Genomic DNA, 9,963 nt, shown 5'->3' with positions numbered 1-9,963 from the left:
TGAAGAACAGAGGGAAGAAAGACTAAATACAACTTTAGCTGAATAGGCTCCAGCCCCCCAGTGACCCTGCAAAGGATTCAGTGGTGTATAGATAATGGATGGATGGATTTTTAGTTGATTAATTAATTTTTAAAGGATAACTTTCGTTTTTTACAACCTGGACTTTATTTGTAGCATTAATTACGACCATTTAGACACCCCGACAACTTTGGTGGCATTTGGAGTCGTTTTGAAGAAATTAGCCCCAGAGGAGCGGCGCGTATATCCGTATAATGCGAATTATCGGGGCACCCGTGCGTAGCCTCTATAAACGCATAATCTGCGGCGAAACTCGTTCATATTCCAATATTTTGTTAATATATGCTGGTGCGTACTCTGCGGCGGTCGGCTAGTTTAGCTGTAGTTCGCGACTGTTATTTTTCACAAAATGGATGAATATTTTTCCAACTCTGAGGTGGTGGACGATGACTTTGTTTACGATGGACGTCCTAACCGTTTTGAGTCAGAGTACACGGACGAGGAGCTCGTTGAAAGGAGGACGAGGAGGCAGAGAGAGGAACAGGTGGCCAGACAACAACAAACGGCTGCGCGTCCACGAGTAGACGGTAACTGGTGGTGTTCTTGTGGACAGTGTTCATCGATGACAACAGAGGAGGATATGTTCATCGATGACAACAGAGGAGGATGTGTCAATAAATGTCTGTATCACAACACTGGAGGATTTCCGCGCAATGATAAACTTCTGGCAAACAAAACCAAGGCAAATAAACAATCTATAAATGTGTGTACTACTACTACTACTTACTCAATCGAAAGATGCCCATTTGGTCCAGCAGGCTTTGGCTGGGTCTTCCAGTTCACTTTAGGGACACGAAAAAACGTCTCCACCACAGCCCGGTTTATCATTGCATGGAAATCCGAACTACAGCTAAACTAGCCGACCTCCGCAGAGTTAGCTGTGTTGGGGCTGGCTGCTCGCAGCGCGCGACGCTCGAAAATGACGAGCTGAGCTCAAATTTCTCCTGTTTGCAAAAATGCTGAGATCCCCTCCACCCCCCTGTGTCGCTCTGCTCTTCCGTGTCGGCCCTCATGTCTGAGCGCTCACTGGAAATGAATGACCACCGCTCAGTTTGTCTCTCCGTATCACTGCTGGCTCGAGTGCTCGGTTGTGGGGGCTGTCACTGTCGCTGCCAAAGCCGGACCCTCGAAAAGGTTCCCAGTCGGGGTTGCATGTCTGGTGTCTTACGGGAACAGCAAGTGCCGGAGACGGGCTGTCCCCTTGCTAGGGAGGTTCGGGTGGATGTGCAGTGACTGGGTCAGGAAGGCCGGCCCTTTCAGCACAGGGCATTGAATTGACACAGGTGGGATGCAAAGCTCTCTGTTACAAAAGCACAGGCAGACAAAAGACATTTAATCTCTTGTCTGCTTACTACCTTTAAACAAAACTTATGTTTATAATGTTTAACCAGTTTGTAAGACAAGAAAATAAAACAAATAAAAGACAAAAGTTGAAGGTTGACAGACATAAAAATCTAATTCAGAATCAGCTTTATTGACCGACATACAAGGAATTTATCTCTAGTTTTTCACCTGACCGCTGTGTCATCTGCAAACTTCAGGAGTTTGTGTTAGGACGCCTCCGCCTCCTCCTCGCCTTCCCTGTGTTCTTCCCTTTCCCTTTGTGTCTTGTGACTCCTCCCATTGTGTTTACCCTCGTTTGTGTGTGTGTCTGGACTGGGCGGTTCCTCCTCAACCACGATTAATCTTCACCTGTTCCTCGTGCCAATCAGCCACCACGGCTGCAGCCAATCCTGCCGTCACCAGCCACAGGATAAATAGCCGGTACTCCTCACCAGCCTGGTTACACGTCTCGGCCATTTAGCTCTCCCCGTGTCTGCGGCCTTTCTCTGGTTATTGTGTTGCCTTTCTCAAACACAAAATTAGAAAATGCAGGGTTTTTGAAACTCAGTGTTTTAGTGAAATACTGTGGTGGATCTACTCATTAATCACAACGAATATGCCTTCCAGGGATCAGTTCCCACCTTTTGTTTTACAGTATGATATCTTCCTGTGCAGTAAGTGACTCTGAAGATGAACAAACAACTATCTTTCTGCAGAATTGCCTGCTTCACCTTTTATTAAAAGCTAATTCAACATTAAACAGATTTTAAACAGAAGATTTTTAGAAGTTCCTGTTTGCGAGCCAAAAAATTCTAAGCACTGCTTTAAAGTTGTCGGCAGATGAAAAACAGCCAGTCATCAGAAAAATTCAGGGGTCATGCTTTAATGATTTTGATTTATAAAGAAAGATGTCTGTCAGGGAAGCCAAGCAAAACAGCCACTCAAACTATTGCCTCAGTCTTTCCTCACCCGTTCTCTCCTTGGATTATTACTCTAATTAAGGTGCTGACATGTCAAGAGCTGGGAACAGTCACAGTGTAGCACTATATACATGGTGTAAGAAAATCTGCGTGGTTTCCCCCTGACATTTCCAGTTTGATGTGACGCAGGCACAGGCCTTGCGAAGAAAGGAGCAATTTTCTTTTTCCAAGAGCCAAATTCACAAAAATAAAAGCCATCAAAGCCAAAGTGAGTTCTGCAAAGGAGACGAAGGACCCCTGTTTACATACCTGAACACCTGAGAGCTCATCAGAGTCGACCACGGTCACATCGAGGCTGTGTGAAGGGCCTGAGAATCGACCGCTGCTCTCAAGCTAATTAGTGCAATGAGTCCCCGATGCTGTTCCATCATGCCCGGCGCTGAAAACTCCTCATGTGATAATAGGCTCAAAGGAACCGACTGTGACAGGAGGAAATTCTCCTGCTGCAGCACCAGGAGCAGAGTTAATTCACTGGGTTTTTGGGCTGTGTGAATTTGAGAAAACAGTTTGAAAAAAAAGTTGACGGCTGGTTTTATTTTGCCACCCAGACTTATGAATGTACATCGATGAAATATTTTAGGGTCCAACTTGCTTTACACATGCTCTGAGCATTTTGTCACAAAACTGTCAGATGGACAAGAAAAATGTGAAATTAAAATTTTCATGTGTCATAAATGAGCCCATAAAGTATTTGTTTCACAAATAAAGTCTGAGTGAAAATTAGATGATATTATTGTTGCAGACTTTTCTTAAACAGACAGCATCTGTGCACCGTAAAGCCCTTCTGAAGGCATCAGAGATCCCTTTATATGTGCTCACGACGGCTCCCATTCTTTCCACCATCAGCTGTCCAAGCAACGTGGGTGATGTGGAACGAAGGTGACACTTACATGAAGGAATACTAAATGGAGTAGTAGACGCAGTCTCTGTGGCTTGAGTTGCAAAGAACTTCAATTCTATATGCAGATGCAATATTAAAAGATTTAAAGAAAGGCTTAAGTCTGGTTGACACATAGCTTTGCATATGCAATAATTCAGTGTGTTATCTGTTTGATGTAAAAACCACTGAAGGCCTGGCAGTTGCAGTGGCGCGGTGTTGAAGACAGAGATCCTGTAAGTTAACGACACAGTTTAAGATTATTAATGAATAAAAGCATATGGTGCCGGTGATGGTAGGCAGTTCTAGAAGCAGTTTCACGCCTCTGTGGACTGTGGATAAGAACATAAAAGTTGAGCTTCTGTAGTGTGCTTGGGTGCTGTGTGAGGGCTGGGCCACTGTAAGCACACACTCATACAGACAGGAAGGTGTATAGTAGGACAAGAAGTACAAAAGGTGTTGGTGCATGGATCGGTGCACCGAGGAGAGAGGAATGGAAGATTAGAAATGAGTATGTTTGCAGTTCTTCTGTTCACAGGTAAAGCCACAGGTAAAACCCTTATTATACACAGGATTTATAGCAGCCATGTACAGTGTAATGCATACAGTAATTAAAGGATAATCTTTTTTTGTGTGAACTAGTCATCCACTGTAGCTGTAAAGATGTTGTACTGACTGCTGTTTTCATTATTGATTAATCTAGCTGTAAATCTATTATAGATCATTTAGAAAAATGGCCATGACAATTGCAGTGATTTACACATGTCACAAAGGAAAAAAAAAAAAAAGCTGATGTACCACTTCTCATCAGGTCGTCCTGGTTACCTTGAGCAACATCCAAGTTTGTTTGACTTTATTCTATAGATATAGACAAATATATATATATTATGTAAATATCTTCTGTCGGATACAGCGCCCTCTGTGTGAAAAATTCAGTAGGATCTATTGGCAGAATATGGCAGAAATGGAATATAATTTGCAGAAGTATGTTTTCATTAGTGTGTAATCACCTGAATATAAGAATTGTTGCGTTGTCCTTACCTTAGAATGAGCTTTTTATATCTACAGAGGGCGCAGGTCCTCTTCCACAGGGTCTGCCATGTTGCACCACCATGTTCTACAGTAGCCCAGAAAGGACAAACTAAGCGCTGCCTTCCGCAAGCATTGGTTCTCCAACATACTTGGAAGGGGAGGGGCGAGGCGAAGGGTATTCAACAAACCTCGCTGATAGATGCCACTAAATCCTGCACAGTGGTCCTTTAACTGCCATTTGTATAAATCTTGCTCTGATAAAAAAATCTCCTCACATGTTACCTTCAGACAACGAAAGCAAATTATGTTAAACTGCCTACAGTGACAGTTACTTGCTTACTTTTGTCAACAGGAAATAAAGAAAACAGGACAGGCAGGCATGGCAGTTGCTTAAAAAGAGGACGAGAGTGGCATTGGTTCGCTAATACAGTAAAATGAAAATAACAGCGCTTCACTCTAAAAAAAAACAAGAGCTTTACTTTAAAGGGAAGGAAAAACAGCCACTATCTCGACTTGAATATGGCTGTGCCGGCTGATCTGTCACCAGCTTCAAGGAGACACTGATTCAGGTTGAAATGACTTCCTTTCATGCGAAAAGGAAAGTGCGATTATATGAAGTCATTTAATTAATGTCACCTCAAAGTTACATGAAAGAACAACAACAACAAAAAAAATTAAGATGGTTGTGCAGACTTGCTGCTGCTTTCAGGTCCACCCGCAAAAAAAAAAAAAAAAAAAAAAAAAACACAAAAACACTCACAGAGCTTCCTCTGGAGTCTGAAATGTTCTATAAAGTATTAATTGTCAGTTCTCAAAACATCAGCATGTTTTCTTTGCAAGGTCTTCCTGCAAACTAGGATAGCCATTGAGTGGTCATTACTCACTGTGTTGGCAGTTTACTTACTGATCACACAAGAAGAAAATAAGAGTTCCCATAACGATTTCCCGACACGACATTGTGTTCAAAGTGTTCTGCAATAAAGCCATATTTGCAACTTACTGTGAGAAAGATAAAAGAAGATTTGGTCACCAGACGGCGTAACAGGAATCACATTTCTAATCCTAATAGCTGAAATATTCAAGCAAAATAACGGAAAATAATTATTTTCCATTCTGCCTGAAAATCTGCTTAGACCTGCTGCAGAGTAGAAATACACACTTTGTCATGTCAAGTTTATTTCTCAGAAATACCAGCATGCGTGTGTGTGTGTGTGTGTGTGTGTGTGTATGCATCTGCATTCTCTGCATGTGTATGGCTCCTCATACATGCCTCCAGGTCAGCTAGATGAAGAAATTGAAAACCATGTGGCAAGTTCACATGACTGTGAACAAGACATAAACAAGGAAGAAAAATAAGTGTTTGTTATGCCAGAGTATGGACTTAAGTCTATGAGTGTATGCAAGGAAAGTGAAAGTACGCAAGCTGCAGCCAATCGTGTGACATTTCTGGTCAGTTGCAGGCAAGGATTTGGAAGCAATGAACAAGGCCATTCAAAAATGATGACAAGTGTGGCAGACCAGCCGTCACATACTTCAGTGATCGAAACCAAAGTCTGCGATTTGTTTTGGTCCTCGCCCGTTTGCCTGTACAGGGAGATTTGATTTTGCGTGGACGGTGCCGCCAGCCTTAGTTTTTTTTGGGCTTGTGCATGACACGAGACAAGGCTCGGATTCTGTTCCCCCCCATCTTATTATTAAATTGAATGAACTGACGGCCCTACACATTTTTTATGTGATTGGAAGTGTGCAGCTCTCCTGGAAGAATCTTCAGTATCACCTCCCTGTACACACAAAAACACCAAATGCCAGTGGATGGGAGGATTATTTATTTTGGTGGTGAATAAATCCAAGTGCATCTTACGTTGCAATGCATTTAATGTGACTAAAGAACATGCATTAATTTGCACAACACCAGCCAAAAGATAAAACCTTCCAGAACAACAAATGGTAACACAGTCATGTCTCTGCAGCAGGCTGCCCCCTGCCTTCCCAGCAAGCATGCGAAGATATTGCCGGGCTGTAATGCAAATCCCCCCATGGGTGTTCACGATGAGTGAAGCCAGGGCAGCATCAGTGCTGTGATAGTGCTGTCAGAGCCAGTGGATAGACTGTATCAGATAAAGGGTCGGGGGGGTACGAGTAAAGCCTTACCGTGCAGCAAAATGCGGTGCAGCAGCCTTCATGGAAACGATCGGTGTATCGCATGCAGATTGAATAGCCTGCATCTTTTTGACAATGGCTGGAGACGGGTGGGTGTGTAGTGATTACCTGGTAGATTAGCAATGCATGACATTTGTGCTCTGCCTGAACTAATACAATGCTCTCTTTCAGTCAGGTGCTCATGTATTTAGTGGGCTTTCATGGCTCTGCAGTAATCTGTATGCTTACCCTGCTGGCTTGCTGAAAAGAGATGCAGGGAAGGAATGCTAATGCCCCCCCAAACCCAGAACTACGTGGTCAAGGTGCAGCAGATGATTCGTCTTGGCCTCCAACGAGATTTCATGCCTAATGAGAAAATAAACGAGCACTGTAGGTGCAAACATACCATCTCTTTGCCAACCGTTACTTCTTTCTCCTTACTTGTCTTAAGGTTGGGGTTGCACACTTTTATTGATTTAGACTTCATGAACACAATAACGGTGCCACACTCAGTGCTCGGTGTGGTTTCACTCGTGTTAGAAAACAGTTTCTCTGAGCTATTTCCTTTATCTTCCAGTTTCGCTCCACACCTGTTTTTGCAAATTTGCTTTCTTACGGGGAGTTACATGAGGAGATCCATACTCTCGTGCATGTGCATGGAGCTTGAGCTGAAAGCTGATTAGCTTAGCATCTTGGGGAGTTAAGAGGGAGTTATCACAGATGAGTTAAGAGGAACTGGATGTCGTGTTCTAAGCCGGTGCCCCATTCATTCCCATGAACATCGGTCATTAGGTGCATGCGGCAGAGACATTTGGGCCTATAAAGACGAGGCATTAGAGTCATCCTCAGGTTAAGCTGTCTGCCTCAATGTGTAATAATAGATAAAATAATAGGAGTTAATTTGTGTTTAACAAAGAAATAAAATGATAAAAGTTTAAAACAGCCGCATGAAAAACATCAAAGTTGAAGGAGACGGTTGAATATGATAAACACATTGCAACAACCACATGTTTGAAGAGGTGTATAAAGGCAGATTTCCGTGTTGATTTAGAGAACTGACAAATGACAGCTGTTCGCTCCCTGAACACATGAATGGAGACTTTCCAAAATGTTTGGGGCTGAATGAATCAAATTCTGGGGTGTTTGAGCATCTTTTTAGCTGCTTCTTTTTGAATAACCGTGTGGGATAAAAGGCTTTTCTGGCCACTGTTCGTCATGTGATCCTGCAACGCCGAGTGTGGCCACAGCGCAACCGCAGTGTTTAACGTGCTGCTCGCCACGTGCATTGGCTTCCTGGAATCTTGTCAGTAGCCGTGTTTCCATCTATTTTCAGGCAAATTGTAAGGGACATCTTGAAATCTTGAAAATGTGAATTAGGGGAATTGGTTTAAAACATTTAAACTCGGCTACGCACAGCGTAGTTTCGTTAGAAGTTGGAGGTGTGAGCTATAATAAATCTCATGCTGTCTGGAAACGAAGATTATGAAGACGAAGAGCATTGTGGGAATATCTAGGAAGGCGGTGACAGCGGAAACAGCTTCTTCTTCTTCTTCTTTAGGTTTTGCTGCGGAAACAGCTCATCAGTTATGTTTGCTGCGTCGGAACATGCTCAGTAAAGGTGTTACAATCACACATTTAGTGCGTTAACACTTTCTCAACAAAGGCAAAAACCACCACGAGCAAGTGGAAAAACGTTTTTGCAAAATTGAGGAAGACTTTTGGAATTTTTGCCGTTTCCATCAATGTGATATTTAAAAAAAAAACACCTTGACGGATACATATAATGGAACAAGAGGCAGATGTGAACTGGACAGAAAGCAGCTGCAGGGCTGGAATTCAGTAAAATCTAAAACAGAAATTAGCACACTGATGTTGAATCATCCTTCCTTGACGATCACCGTGCGAGCATTCGGAGTGCCGTTTAAAACAACTTGACACTTCTCCACAAATCAGCAGACATGTTTGCTGCCAATTCTGCACTTTGAAGGGGCTGAGTGGATGGCACAGCCAGCGCACACAGAGTGTCAAGACCAGGCTTGAATGCCTCGTGCATCTAGTGGTTCTACAGAGATAGGAACTCAGTCAGTAACACTATTTGCCATCTTTTGAACTGTCAATTGAAGAGCTAGATCACACGGCTGGCATCCCTCCTCAGCGTTACTCCTTCAACGAGCACCCTTCCTATCGTGACTCACACTCCTTCAAGGCAATTAGTAGATGCACCATATTGGCCTGGCTTTTGGCCACGCACAGACACCTACTGTTTGAGCAGTGATAGATTGCATTGTGTTGCAGGATTTCAAAACACCAGGGGCTCTTGGAAGGATGTTCAACCAAAGACATTATGTGGGTTAACTTGCTAGACTAGACCTAACTTTGCCGATCATTCTTATAAAGCTACAGTCATTATCAGCATGCTCTGAGACGCACTTTGTAGCTGGGGTTTCCAACAAACAGACAGACAGAAGTGTGTTTTATATATATATTAAACTGCTCATCCGTGTGGACTGTTGAGTACAGTAAAAGATACAGAATCTGCTACACAGCTGAAAATGTAAAAAGCAATGCAAACAGTAAACAGAGAGCAATAAGATAATAAAGTAATTCAAGCAAGACCTGAAGACTAAATAGCTGTGGAATTATAGCATTTCATACCAGAGCAAAGTCAGCATTTCAGTACTCTAGATGTGGATGTGGGAAAGAAATGGCATGCTTATGTTTTACACAACAAACTAATGGATAAATATCAGCGCTGAGTCCACATTGTAGCAGCTAAAAGTAATGTTGTTTATGCTCCTGAGACTCGAGAGCGTTATTGCAGGGAAGCTAATTCCATGAAAAAAGGCTTGATGACGAGAATACCTGACAGAGGTGTCTGTAAAAACAGAAATTACAGAGGGCTGCTTGTATTTATCAAGGTATGAATATTTCTTATCACTTCCTGTTTTTACAGCACAGTTGTCATACGGTGCTATTCATTCATACAATGATGTGACATCTTATTCAGTCTGTTTGCACACATCATGCTCCCTATAGGGCTGCAGGGATGGGGTATGAATGCATTTGGCCTCACTGAACCAAACGCTGCTGGGAATCCAAAAGTAATTGCCAGAGATACTAATATCTAACAGCTCATTTAGCATTTTATCCATTAATATGTTCAACTGGCTACCTGCTATGTGTTTGGAACCCTCTTTTGAGCCAGAATGAGCAGAACCTCTGGGCTGCATCAGTGAAATCATGGAGTCAAAAGAACTTCGCTTACTCTCAATATCACCCTCCCAACAATGCCCTCTTACTGTCATTTCAGTTGTAGATCATTGAATAAATCCCATGGTCACTAGAAATCATTAATTCTGTGGTCACAGCTGCAGTCCGCAGTCCTCTGCAGAGAACTATCGTGCGACTCTGCAGCTCTGCTCAGCTCGACAGCAGCGTTTTAGCATCTCTCAGCTCATTGTTTTGCTTTTGTGGCCAACAACTTTAGCTTTAACTTTTTAGCAATGAGCTAAAGGGTCAGATATTTTGCCCTGA

This window comes from Chelmon rostratus, chromosome 19 (genome assembly GCF_017976325.1).
Source record: "Chelmon rostratus isolate fCheRos1 chromosome 19, fCheRos1.pri, whole genome shotgun sequence".
Taxonomy (NCBI): Eukaryota; Metazoa; Chordata; class Actinopteri; order Chaetodontiformes; family Chaetodontidae; genus Chelmon; species Chelmon rostratus.
The sequence above is the reverse complement of the archived record's forward strand: the minus strand, read 5'-3'. Positions refer to the sequence as shown.